Genomic DNA, 14071 nt, shown 5'->3' with positions numbered 1-14071 from the left:
AACCACGTTTTCCATGAGATGGCCTTGGGTGGTGAGTTTGGAAGCAATCTTCGCGGCACGACGCTCTAATTCTTCCTTGGGTGTGGAAGGAGGAAGGTTAACTTGATCATCTTGAGCGTCGCCTCGAGCTTGCTCATGATCTTGAACTTGCTCGAGGGGGAGAACTTGACCTTGGGCATCATTTGGAGGTTCACCTCCATCTTGAGGTTGATCTTGCCCTTGGTCTTGTTCATGAAGGTGAGGGCCTTCACTTTGTTCTTCGGAACCGTGTGGGTCTTGGGGAGGTGATGGCTCCACTTGAGTGGAGCATTGTCCTTCTCCTTCGGCCACAAGGGGTTCCTCAATGGGTAGGATAAGACCAATACCCATTCTTCTTATGGCTTGGGGAGGAATTTCATCACCTACATCACAAGTACCACTTTGCTCCACTTGGGAGCCGTTATTTTCATCAAACTCTACGTTACACGTCTCCTCAATGAGTCCGTTGGCCTTGTTGAGAACACGGTAAGCATGAGAGTTTGTAGCATAACCAACAAATATGCCCTCATGAACTCTAGCTTCAAATTTAGACAAACGAACACCTTTCTTGAGAATGAAACACTTACACCCGAACACCCGGAAGTACTTGAGATTGGGCTTGTTCCCGGTGAGTATCTCATACGGAGTCTTGTTCAAGCCTTTGCGGAGATAGAGCCGATTGGATGCATGACAAGCTGTGTTGATGGCTTCGGCCCAGAAGTTGTAAGGAGACTTGAACTCTGCCATCATGGTCCTTGCCGCATCCATCAACGTCCGGTTCTTTCTCTCTGCAACACCATTTTGTTGAGGGGTATATGGTGCAGAATATTGATGCTTGATCCCTTCATCACTAAGAAACTCATCCAAGGTGTAGTTCTTGAACTCGGTGCCGTTGTCACTTCTTATTGTCAAGATCTTTGCATTGTGTTGACGTTGAGCTTCATTTGCAAAGTTGATGACGGTTTGTTGGGTCTCACTCTTCCTCTTGAAGAAGTATACCCAAGTGTATCTTGAATAATCATCCACTATCACCAAGCAATACTTTCTACCCCCAAGACTATCAAAGGATGGGGGCCCAAAGAGGTCCATGTGAAGGAGCTCCAAGGGTCTCTTCGAGTAGATGGTAGTCGTGGGAGGGTGAGCCGTCTCATGAAGCTTTCCTTCGATACAAGCACTGCAAACACGATCTTTGGCAAAACTAACATTCGTTAGTCCATGAACATGGTCCCCCTTGAGAAGGCTTTGCAAAGATCTCATATTGACGTGGGCTAAACGGCGATGCCAAAGCCATCCCACATCAACTTTAGCCATTAGGCATGTCGCGGTCTTAGTGGGTTGCTCCGAGAAGTTAACCACATAGAGGCCATTCTCGACATGCCCAACAAAGGCTACTTTAAGAGTCTTGCTCCACAAGAGGGCCACGGTATCAATATCAAAGAAGGTGGCAAAACCCATGAGTGCGAGTTGACGAACGGAAAGTAAATTGAACGCAAGGGACTCAACAAGCATGACTTTCTCGATCGTTAGATCATGAGAAATGACAACCTTGCCAAGACCCAATACCTTAGAATGTGAGGCATCACCCATTCGACATTGGTGGGCATAGATGGGATATTGTGCACGTCCACCACCAAGTCCTTGCTCCCGGTCATATGATTTGTTGCTCCACTATCGAGCAACCATGATCCCCCACCGGAAGCAAACACCTACAAGAGATCAATGCTTGGTTTTAGGTACCCATTGAGTAATGGGTCCTTTGATGTTAGTAACAAGGCTCTTAGGAACCCAAATAGACCATTCAATGTACTCATAAGGAGAACCAACAAATTTAGCATAAACATGTCCATCACTAGCACAGCACAACACATAAGAGGGGTTAAAGTCACCGGCTTTGTTGGGAGAGATGGCGTTGCGCTCTTTGGCTTTACCATTCTTCCCATTGTTCTTATTCTCCTTAGGAGCACCTTCTCCCACCTTTTTCACAAAGGTTTGCGTGAGCGGAGGAGGTCGATTGGTCTTGCTCTTCTTATCCTTGTTCTTCTTCTTGTTTTTGGACTTGGGTGCGAACCCAACTCCCTCCTTGCCCACAACTTCCTTTTGATTGCTCAAAAGGTCATTTAGGTTCTTCTTGCCTTGTATGCATGACACAAGACCTTTCTCGAGTTGTTCCTTCAACTTGGCATTTTCCTCCACAAGATGCACCTGCTCACAACATGGGTTAGTAGCATTTGCATTATCAATTAAGACCATGTGAGGAAATGTGGCCTTTTCCTTGGTTAGCTTAACTTGGAGTTGAGCATGAGACTCCTTGAGGGTGGCATGAGCACCTTTCAAGACCTTGTGGGCCTTGTCAAGTACATCAAACTCCTCCGTGAGTCTAACATGATCAACCCCAAGTTTGGCCTTCTCGGAAGCTAGAACACGAGACACAACAAGAGCATGATCAAGATCTTTCTTTAGTTTAGCATGACCATCGTTGTGTGACTCCTCAAGAGCCAAACGATGCCCACGCTCTTCCTCAAGAGCATTAGAGAGATCCGATATCTCATTGGCATAGTCACGACTATGACTTTCCATCTTAGTGATGGTTTCTTCATGAGCCTCGATCATGTAATTGGCTTCACCAAGTTGTTCCAAGAGAGCAACGAAATGCTTCCTGGATTTGCCCTTGAGCTTACTCATGAAGGACTCAAATTCATTGATCTCCTCATTAGACCCCTTACCATTATCAAAGTCATCCGTTGAAGGAGGGTTAGGAATAATGGTGGTTTTGATGTTGGGGGTTACCTTGTTGGTGGCCTTAGCCATGAGGCACTTGGCGGTGATGTTCTCGTTAGGTGCATCGAAGAGAGACACCCGAGGAGTTGAGACAATGGCAACGGATGCCATGGCCATTGTTTCACCATCTTCATCATTATCCTCATCCTCACGGTATTCTTCTTGAACCACCAACCCGCGAGGAGGAGTCTTCTTGGTGAAGTTGTTCTTGTTGGGGAAGGACTTGGCTTTGTCTTTTCGAATGAACTTGCCACCATTGTCCTCCCGCTTCTCGTATGGACAATCTGCAACGAAGTGGCTGACATTGCCACAGTTGAAACAAGTTCTGAGTCATTGCTTCCCCTTGAGGCCACTTGAGTTGTTCTTGTTGAAGTTGGGTCTTGTAGTCTTCTTACTCCAAAACTGTCTTGAGGCAAGAGCCATGTGCTCATGATAATCATACTTCGTGTCCTCGGGGTTGCTCTCCTCATCTTCCTCCTCTTCTTCTTCTTCCACACTAACCTTGGCCTTCAAGGCAAGATTGGGCTTGTTTGCCCTTTGAGAACGGAGCACCGCATTGTCGGCGGTCTTATCCAAGATGTTCATTGCAACAAACTCATCCAACACTTCACTAGAGGTCATGGAGTGGAAGTCCGGTCTTTGGCGGATGACGGAGGACATGGCCTTGCTGTAGGGCATCATGGTCTTGAGGAACTTGCGCTTGATCTAGTTGTCATCCGTGTCCTTGCTCCCATGATCTCGAAGTGCGACCGCAAGTTTGGTCACTCTTCGAAAGAGCTCACGAGGTACTCCATCCTCTTTCATTGCAAACTCATCGGCTTCATCTTGCACCACTTCATAGTTGGAGCGTTGAATGCTAGCACTTCCTCGATACATACGCTCGACACACTTCCATGCTTCTTTAGCCATGACATGAGGTCGAAGATGAGGGATATCTTCGGGAAGGATAGCATCTTGGATGATGAAGAGAGCACTCTCATTGAATTGATTGTCCACTTCTTCTCGAGGGGTGAAGTTGCTTGGATCATGAGGATAGAAACCTTCTTCAATAATTCTCCAAAGGTTAGTATTCACATGTTTTAAATGACGCTTGAAGCGATAAAACCAAGAATCATAATCTTCATTTTCACATATTTAGGAGGAGGACCGGCATGATTCAAATGCGTAGAGGGAATCGGTCCTCTATACACCGGGGGTTCCACATGGGCATAGATGCCGGTGCCATTTCTACCACTAGTAGATGGACTCTTTTCACTATTAGCTTCCCCCTTGTCGGGGTTAGCATCCGTCACCTTGTTAGTGGGATCACCCACTTTCATCGGCGAGGTAGATAGTTTGAGTCCCTCTAGGAATTCAGTAAACATGCTTTTAACCTCGGCCGTCATGGAGGTTTTCAATGTGTCTAAAGCCACATTGAATTCCTCACGTGAGACCGAGGTTCCCCCTTCGGCCGAAGACGAGATGGGATTCACACCGAAGTGTTCCTCCACACCGTCGTTGACGTCAACCATACTCTTCGGATGGCAAAGTCCTTAATAAAGAAACCTGGCTCTGATACCAATTGAAAGGATCGATATGGTTGACTAGAGGGGGGGTGAATAGGCAACAAACAATTTTTGACTTTTCTTTAACAATTTAAACCTTGCAATGAAATAGGTTGTCTAGATGTGCAACTACGTGGACAACCTATATGATGCAAAGACAATGAGCACCCAAGCAAGCAATGGATATAGCACAAGTAAGCTTGCGAAAGTAAAGGGATAAGATAACCAAGAGTGGAGCCGGTGGAGACGAGGATGTGTTACCGAAGTTCCTTCCTTTTAAGGGGAAGTACGTCTCCGTTAGAGCGGTGTGGAGGCACAATGCTCCCCAAGAAGCCACTAGGGCCACCGTAATCTCCTCACGCCCTCACACAATGCGAGATGCCGTGATTCCACTATTGGAGCCCTTGAAGGCGGCAACCGGACCTTTACAAACAAGATTGGGGCTATCTCCACAACACTTGGAGGCTCCCAATAATCCCGCGAAGCTTCACCACAATGGAGTATGGCTTCGAGGTGACCTCAACCGTCTAGGGTGCTCAACACCCAAGAGTAACAAGATCCGCAAGGGATAAGTGGGGGGAATCAAATATGTTGTGGTGGAAGTGTAGATCGGGCACTTGTCAGCCAATCCCGAGCAAATCAACAAGTTTGATTGGCTAGGGAGAGAGATCGAGTGGAAAATGGAGCTTGGAGCAACAATGGAGCTTGGAGATGGAAGAGGTAGTCAACTAGAGGTAGAAGACGCCCCTTATATAGTCGTGGACAAAATCCAACCGTTATCCACATGTTCAGCCTGTGACACACGGTACTACCGCTCCAGGGGCGCGGTACTACCGCGCGGCTGCGCGGTACTACCGTGGCTAACCACAGTACTACCGCAACAGCAACACAGGCCGGAACTAGCCTGATAAGGGGGTAGTACTACCGCTTGCGCGGTACTACCGCACCCACCTGCGGTACTACCGCAAGGCAGGAAAGTCACGGCCTGGGAAGGGCGCGGATGAAATAAATTACATCCGTGCCTACTTCCGCTGAACCGGAGGAGGTACAAAAATCCGACGCGGTACTACCGTCCGCGAGGCGCGGTACTACCCTGCGGGCGCGGATGTAAAAAATTACATCCGCGCCTACTATCGCGACACTGCGGTACTAGGTAGGAGGGCCACGGTACTACGACTCCTAGGGAGCGGTACTACCGTGGGCCTCCACGGTACTACCGCGCTAGACGAGCGCTACTACCATGGAGGGCGCGGATGTAAAAAATTACATCCGCCCCTACTACCGCACCAGAGCGGCACAAGGCCAAGGAGCCGCGGTACTACCGCTCGAGATGAGCGATACTACCATGACGCCCAGCGGTACTACCGCGAGTACTTGCGGTACTACCGCAAACACAGCAGTAGTCGTCAGATTTTCGCACAACCAAGATAACAAAGGGAAGCTCCAAAATGCAGGGAAAGGAGGAACAAGTGTACGTGTTGATTCCACCCAAACCTTTCCGATGCGGACCCCCTCTTAATAGTACGGCTCTCCTATGACTCAAGTCCACCAAAGAGAAACGTAGAACGACGCCGACTTCAATAGTCTCCGAGGGGCACCGAATCATCTCGTGCCTAGATATGAATAACCTGAGAAACTCAAGGAACACGATTAGTCCGCAAATGCATTGTCATCAATCACCAAAACACCTGAGGGAAAAATATGCCCTTACAACCCTGTTCCTGCACCCTGTCGGAGGGGGATCCCATCACCGAAGGCCATCTTCATCATCCCGGTGCTATCCATGACGAGGAGGGAGTAGTTCACCCTCGGGGCTGAGGGTATGTACCAGTAGCTATGTGTTTGATCTCTCTCTCTCTCGTGTTATCTCTCGTGTTCCCTCTATGGCACGATCTTGATGTATCCCGATCTTTGCTATTGTAGTTGGATCTTATGATGTTTCTCCCCCTCTAGTCTCTTGTGATGAATTGAGTTTCCCTTTGAAGTTATCTTATTGGATTGAGTGTTTTATGAGAACACTTGATGTATGTCTTGCCGTGATTATCTGTGGTGACAATGGGATATCATGTGCCACTTGATGTATGTTTTGGTGATCAACTTGCGGGTTTCGTGACATTGGGAACCTATATATAGGGGTTGGCACACGTTCTTGACTCTCCGGTAGTAGATTTGGGGCACTCTTTGAAGTACTTTTATGTTGGTTGGATAAATCTGAGATTGTGTGATGCATATCGTATAATCATGCCCACGGATACTTGAGGTGACAATGGAGTATCTAGGTGACATTAGGGTTTTGGTTGATTTGTGGCTTAAGGTGTTATTCTAGTATGAACTCTATGATGGATTGAGCGAAAGAATAGCTTTATGTTATTTTACTATGAACTCTTGAATAGATAGAACAAAAAGGATAACTTTGAGGTGGTTTCGTACCCTACCCTAATCTCTACGTTTGTTCTCCGTTATTAGTGGCTTTGGAGTGACTCTTTGTTGCATGTCGAGGGCTTGTTATATGATCTATCTATGTTATTATTGTTAAGAGAACTTGCACTAGTGACAGTATGAACCCTAGGCCTTGTTTCATATCATTGCAATACCGTTTACGCTCACTTTTATCGCTTACTACCTTGCTGTTTTTATATTTTCAGATTACAAAAACCTATATCTACTATCTATTTTGCACTTGTATCTTCATGTCTTCGCCGAACTAGTGCACCTATACAATTTACCATTGTATTGGGTGTGTTGGGGACACAAGAGACTCTTTGTTATTTGGTTGCAGGGTTGTTTGAGAGAGACCATCTTCATCCTGCGCCTCCTACGGAGTGATAAACCATAGGTCATCCACTTGAGGGAAATTTGCTACTGTCCTACAAACCTGTGCACTTGCAGGCCCAACAACGTCTACAAGAAGAAGGTTGTGTAGTAGACATCAAGCTCTTTTCTGGCGCCGTTGCTGGGCAGGTGAGTGCTTGAAGGTATATCTTTAGATCTTGCAATCGAATCTTTTTGTTTCTTGTTTTAGCACTAGTTTAGTTTATAAAAGAAAATTACAAAAAAATGGAGTTAAGTTTATCACATACGCTTCACCTTTTTAATATCTTTCGTGAGTATGATGGAAAGGAAAATTGTGCTCAAGTACTAGAAGAAGAATTACATAGAATTCTTGGCATAAAATATGTGAAAGATGAGCATGATTGCAAAGTTGTTAGTATGAATTCCCTGAATATCCATGATGCTAATGATATGCAAAGCCACAAGCTTGGGGAAGCTATGTTTGATGGAGATGATAGTTTTTGTCCCCCAAGCTTTGATGAGCAAATTTACTATGATGAAAGCATGCCTCCTATTTATGATGATTATTGTGATGACACGTATGCTTTATAATGATAACCATAAAACGTGTCATCTTGATCTTAATTTTCAATCATATGATAGTTATTTTGTCGAGTTTGCTCCCACTACTATTCATGAGAAGAATTTTGCTTATGTGGAGAATAGTAAATTTTCTATGCTTGTAGATCATGAAAAGAATGCTTTAGGTGCTGGTTATATTGTTGTATTCATTCGTGATACTACTGAAAATTATTATGAGGGAGGAACATATGCTTGTAGGAATTGCAATAATGTCAAGTCTCCTCTCTATGTGCTTAAAATTTTAAAGTTATGCTTGTTTTACCTTCATATGCTTGTAGATTATTGTTCCCCTAAGTTGTTTGCTCACAAAATCCCTATGCATAGGAAGTGGGTTAGACTTAAATGTGCTAGTCATATGCTTCATGATGCTCCCGTTATGTTCCAATTCTTATCTTTTATGTGAGCATCATTGTCATCATCATGCCTAGCTAGAAAGGCATTAAAGAAAAGCGCTTGTTGGGAGACAACCCAATATTTATCCTTACTGGTTTTTTTGTGTCCACATGATTATGCTACTGTAGTAATCATGTTTATAGCTTTTGTTTCAATAAAGTGCCAAGTAGAACCTTTGGGAAGACTTGGGTGAAGTTTATATGATCTTGCTGTGAAAAACAGAAACTTTAGCGCTCACGAGATTAGCTGCCATTGTTTACTGGAGAGAGCTTTTAGGTTGATTCTTTTTGCAGATGATTAATAGACAAATTGCCCAGGTCCAGCAATTTATTTCATAATTTTTGGGATTCCATAAGTATACGTTTTATACAGATTACTGCATACTGTTCTGTTTTTGACAGATTCTGTTTTCTATGTGTTGTTTGCTTATTTTGATGCATCTATGGCTAGTATTAGGTATGAACCATAGAGAAGTTGGAATACAGTAGATATTACACCAATATGAATTTAGAATAAGTTCATTACAGTACCTAAGTGGTGGTTTTATTTTCTTATACTAACGGAGCTTACGAGTTTTGTGTTGAGTTTTGTGTGGTTGAAGTTTTCAAGTTTTGGGTAAAGATTCAATGGACTATAGAATAAGGAGTGGAAAGAGCCTAAGCTTGGGGATGCCCAAGGAACCCCAAGGTAATATCCAAGGACAACCAAGAGCCTAAGCTTGGGGATGCCCCAGAAGGCATCCTCTTTTTCGTCTTCGTTCATCGGTAACTTTACTTGAAGCTATATTTTTATTCGCCACATGATATGTGTTTTGCTTGGAGCGTCATTTTCTTTTGTTAGTTTTTGCTTGCTGTTAGTTAGAACAATGTTTTGCATCTTTAGTTTCAATAAAAAATTCAAGGATAGCCTTTGTCATGCTTATTTTGCTAGTATACATGTTGCTGTTTGAAAACAGAAAGTTTACCGCTGTTACAAAAATTCCCTAGAAAAGTCAGAGAATGGTATAACGTTTAATCTTTTTGCATATTAATATCTGATAAATTTATTACAGTGGGAATTTTAGTTCATAATTTTTGGAGTCAGGGAAGTATTGATATTATTGCATTCTTTACAGACTGTACTGTTTTGGCAGATTGCTGTTATGGTTGCATTGTTTGCATATGTTTGCTTGTTTAATGATTCTATTTGAGGATAGGAGTATTAATTATGTAGAGACATTTAGTATTCAATGTTGAATAATAATTTTAGTGATTTGTTATAGTAGAAGATGATAAGGTTTTACATTGGTTTATACTAACCTATCTCACGAGTTCTTGTTGAGTTTGTTGTGAATGAAGCTTTTGATAAAAAGAGAAACCATGATATGGGAGGAATTAAGGAGACACAAAAGTTCAAGATTGGGGATGCCCAAGGCACCCCAAGATAATATTCCAAGAAGTCTCGAGCACCTTTCTTCTTCAACAACTATCGGTTGGTATCGGTTGAGCCTAAGTTTTTGCTTCTTCACATGAGTTGTGCTACCCTTGCAATGTAGTTTTCTTTAGCTTTGCTTGCTGTTTGAATAAAGTATCAAGATCTGAAATTATTAAATGGGAGAGTCTTCACATAGTTGCATAATTATTCGACTACTCATTGATCTTCACTTATATCTTTTGGAGTAGTTTTTTTTTTGCTCTAGTACTTCACTTAGATCTCTTAGAGCACGGTGGTGGATTTGTTTTGAAGAAACTTTTGATCTCTCATGCTTCACTTAGATTATTTTGAGAGTCATTAATAGCATGGTAATTTGCTTAATGTTAATATACTTGGTATTCAAGATATGTGAAACTTTCTTTTGAGTGCGTTGAATACTAAGATAAGTTTGATGCTTGATAATTGTTTTGAGATATGGAGGTGATAATATCAAAGCAATGCTAGTTGGGGTGATTATGAATTTAAAGAATGCTTGTGTTGAAGTTTGTGATTCCCGTAGCATGCACGTATGGTGAACCACTTTGTGATGAAGTCGGAGCACAATTTTACTTATTAATTGTCTTCCTTATGAGTGGCAGTCGGGGACGAGCGATGGTCTTTTCCTACCAATCTACCCCCTAGGAGTATGCGTTTAGTGCTTTGGTTTTTGATGACTTCTAAATTTCTGCAACAAGTGCATGAGTTCTTTTGATTAATGTTGAGTACATGGATTATACGCACTCTCACCCTTCCACCATTGCTAGCCTCTCTAATACAGCGCACTTTTCGCCGGTATCATACACCCACCATATACCTTCCTCAAAACAGCCACCATACCTACCTATCATGACATTTCCATAGCCATTCCGAGATATATTGCCATGCAACTTTCCAAAGTTCCATTCATATGACACACATTACTTTTGTCATATTGCTTTTTGCATGAACATGTAGTTGACATTGTATTTGTGGCAAAGCCACCGTTCATAATTCTTTCATACATGTCACTCTTGATTCATTGCATATCCCGGTACACCGCCGGAGGCATTCATATAGAGTCATATTTTGTTCTAGTATCGAGTTGTAAGAAAAAATAAAAGTGTGATGATCATCATTATTAGAGCATTGTCCCGGTGAGGAAAGGATGATGGAGACTATGATTCCCCCATAAGTCGGGATGAGACTCCGGACTTTATGAAAAATAAAAGAGGCCAAAGAAGCCCAAACAAAAAAAATAAAAGAGGTCAAAGAAGCCCAAATAAAAAAAAGGAGGCCAAAGAAGCCCACCAAAATAAAAAAAAATTATAAAAAAATTGAGAGAAAAAGAGAGAAGGGACAATGCTACTATCCTTTTACCACACTTGTGCTTCAAAGTAGCACCACGATCTTCGTAATAAGAGAGTCTCATATGTTGTCACTTTCATATACTAGTGGGAATTCTTCATTATAGAATTTGGCTTGTATATTCCAATGATGGGCTTCCTCAAAAGTGCCCTAGGTCTTAGTGAGCAAGCAAGTTGGATGCACACCCACTTAGTTTCTTTTGTTGAGCTTTCACATACTCATAGCTCTAGTGCATCCGTTGCATGGCAATCCCTACTCACTCACATTGATATCTATTGATGGGCATCTCCATAGCCCGTTGATATGCCTAGTTAATGTGAGACTATCTTCTCCTTTTTGTCTTCTCCACACAATCCCCATCATCATATTCTATTCCACCCATAGTGCTATATCCATGGCTCACGCTCATGTATTGCGTGAAAGTTGAAAAAGTTTGAGATTACTAAAGTATAAAACAATTGCTTGGCTCATCATCGGGGTTGTGCCTGATTAAATACTTTGTGTGATGAAGATAGAGCATAGCCAGACTATATGATTTTGTAGGGATAATTTTCTTTAACCATGCTATTTTGAGAAGACATGATTGCTTTGATTAGTATGCTTGAAGTATTATTACTTTTATGTCAATATGAACTTTTGTCTTGAATCTTTCGGATCTGAATATTCATACCACAATTAAGAAGATTTACATTGAAATTATGCCAAAGTATCACTCCCCATCAAAAATTCTTTTTATCATTTACCTACTCGAGGACGAGCAGGAATTAAGCTTGGGGATGCTTGATACGTCTCCAATGTATCTATAATTTTTGATTGCTCCATGCTACTTTATCTACTGTTTTAGGCAATATTGGGCTTTAGTATCCACTTTTATATTATTTTTGGGACTAACCTATTAACCGGAGGCCCAGCCCAGATTTGTTGTTTTATGCCTATTTCAGTGTTTTGAGGAAAAGGAATATCAGACGGAGTCAAAACGGAACGAAATCAACTGGAGAAGTTATTTTTGGAAGGAAAGCAACCCAGGGAACTTGGAGTGCACGTCAGGGGAGATACGGGCTGCCCACGAGGGTGCCCCCCTAGGGCGCGCCCCCTGCCTCGTGGGGCCCCCGTAGCTCCTCCGACGTACCCCCTGCACCCATATATACTCTTGTACCCTAAAACTTTCAGAGCAGAAGATAGATCGGGAGTTCCGCCGTCGCAAGCTTTTGTAGCCACCAAAAACCAATCGGGACCCTGTTCCGGCACCCTGCCGGAGGGGATCCCATCACCGGAGGCCATCTTCATCATCCCGGCGCTATCCATGACGAGGAGGGAGTAGTTCACCCCCGGGGCTGAGGGTATGTACCAGTAGCTATGTGTTTGATCTATCTCTCTCTCTCTCTCTCTCGTGTTCTCTCTCGTGCTCCCTCTATGGCACGATCTTTATGTATCCCGAGCTTTGCTATTGTAGTTGGATCTTATGATGTTTCTCCCCCTCTACTTTCTTGTGATGAATTGAGTTTCCCCTTTGAAATTATCTTATCGGATTGAGTCTTTTATGAGAACACTTGATGTATGTCTTGCCGTGATTATCTGTGGTGAAAATGGGATATCATGTGCCACTTGATGTATGTTTGGTGATCAACTTGCGGGTTTCGTGACATTGGGAACCTATGCATAGGGGTTGGCACACGTTCTTGACTCTCCGGTAGTAGCTTTGGGGCACTCTTTGAAGTACTTTTATGTTGGTTGGATAAATCTGAGATTGTGTGATGCATATCGTATGATCATGCCCACGGATACTTGAGGTGACAATGGAGTATCTAGGTGACATTAAGGTTTTGGTTGATTTGTGTCTTAAGGTGTTATTCTAGTATGAACTCTATGATGGATTGAGCGGAAAGAATAGCTTTATGTTATTTTACTACGAACTCTTGAATAGATAGAATAGAAAGGATAACTTTGAGGTGGTTTCGTACCCTACCATAATCTCTATGTTTGTTCTCCGCTATTAGTGGCTTTGGAGTGACTCTTTGTTGCATGTTGAGGGCTTGTTATATGATCTATCTATGTTATTATTGTTGAGAGAACTTGCACTAGTGAAAGTATGAACCCTAGGCCTTGTTTCCTATCATTGCAATACCGCTTACGCTCACTTTTATCGCTTACTACCTTGCTGTTTTTATATTTTCAGATTACAAAAACCTATATCTACTATCTATTTTGCCCTTGTATCTTCATCTCTTCGCCGAACTAGTGCACATATACAATTTACCATTGTATTGGGTGTGTTGGGGACACAAGAGACTCTTTGTTATTTGGTTGCAGGGTTGTTTGAGAGATACCATCTTCATCCTACACCTCCTACGGATTGATAAACCTTAGGCCATCCACTTGAGGGAAATTTGCTACTGTCCTACAAACCTGTGCACTTGCAGGCCCAACAACGTCTACAAGAAGAAGGTTGTGTAGTAGACATCAATGCATCGGGTCAACAAACCCGGTGGGCTGCTGGCAGAAGACCTGCTCCTCGAGGTGACCATGGAGGAAGGTGTTAGAGACGTCCATCTGGTGCATCGGTCAAGCACGGGAGACCGCAAGGTGGAGAACCGTGCGTATCGTGCCCGACTTGATGACTGGAGCAAAGGTGTCGGTCAAGTCGATGCCAGCACGCTGCCGGAAGCCACGAACGACCCAACGCGCTTTGTAGCGATCAAGGGTACCATCAGGATGGAGCTTGTGTTTAAAGACCCACTTCCCGGTAATCACGTTGGCGTGCCGGGGATGGGGAACAAGCTGCCACATCCAGTTGCGCAATAGGGCGTCAAACTCCTCTTGCATAGCAGCCATCCAGAGCGGGTCACGAAGAGCGGCTCGAACGGAGGAGGGCAACGGCGACGGCTTAGAGGTGGACGCCGCATGGACGTAGTCATCCGAGGCGTAGCGCGAGCTCGGGCGAAAAACGCCCGTACGGGCGCGGGTGACCGGACCGGCCACGGGCGCTAGGGGGGCCGCGGGCGCCGGGGGCACAGTGGGCGCCGAGGGGGCCGCAGGCGCCGGGGGAGCCGCGGGCACCAACGTCGGGGGCGTCGGAGGTGCCAGCACCGCGGCTAGAGGAGGCGCCGAGGGCGCCGGCGGCACCGAGG

The sequence above is a fragment of the Triticum dicoccoides genome, chromosome 6B (genome assembly GCF_002162155.2).
Source record: "Triticum dicoccoides isolate Atlit2015 ecotype Zavitan chromosome 6B, WEW_v2.0, whole genome shotgun sequence".
Taxonomy (NCBI): domain Eukaryota; kingdom Viridiplantae; phylum Streptophyta; class Magnoliopsida; order Poales; family Poaceae; genus Triticum; species Triticum dicoccoides.
Note: the sequence above shows the minus strand (reverse complement) of the source record.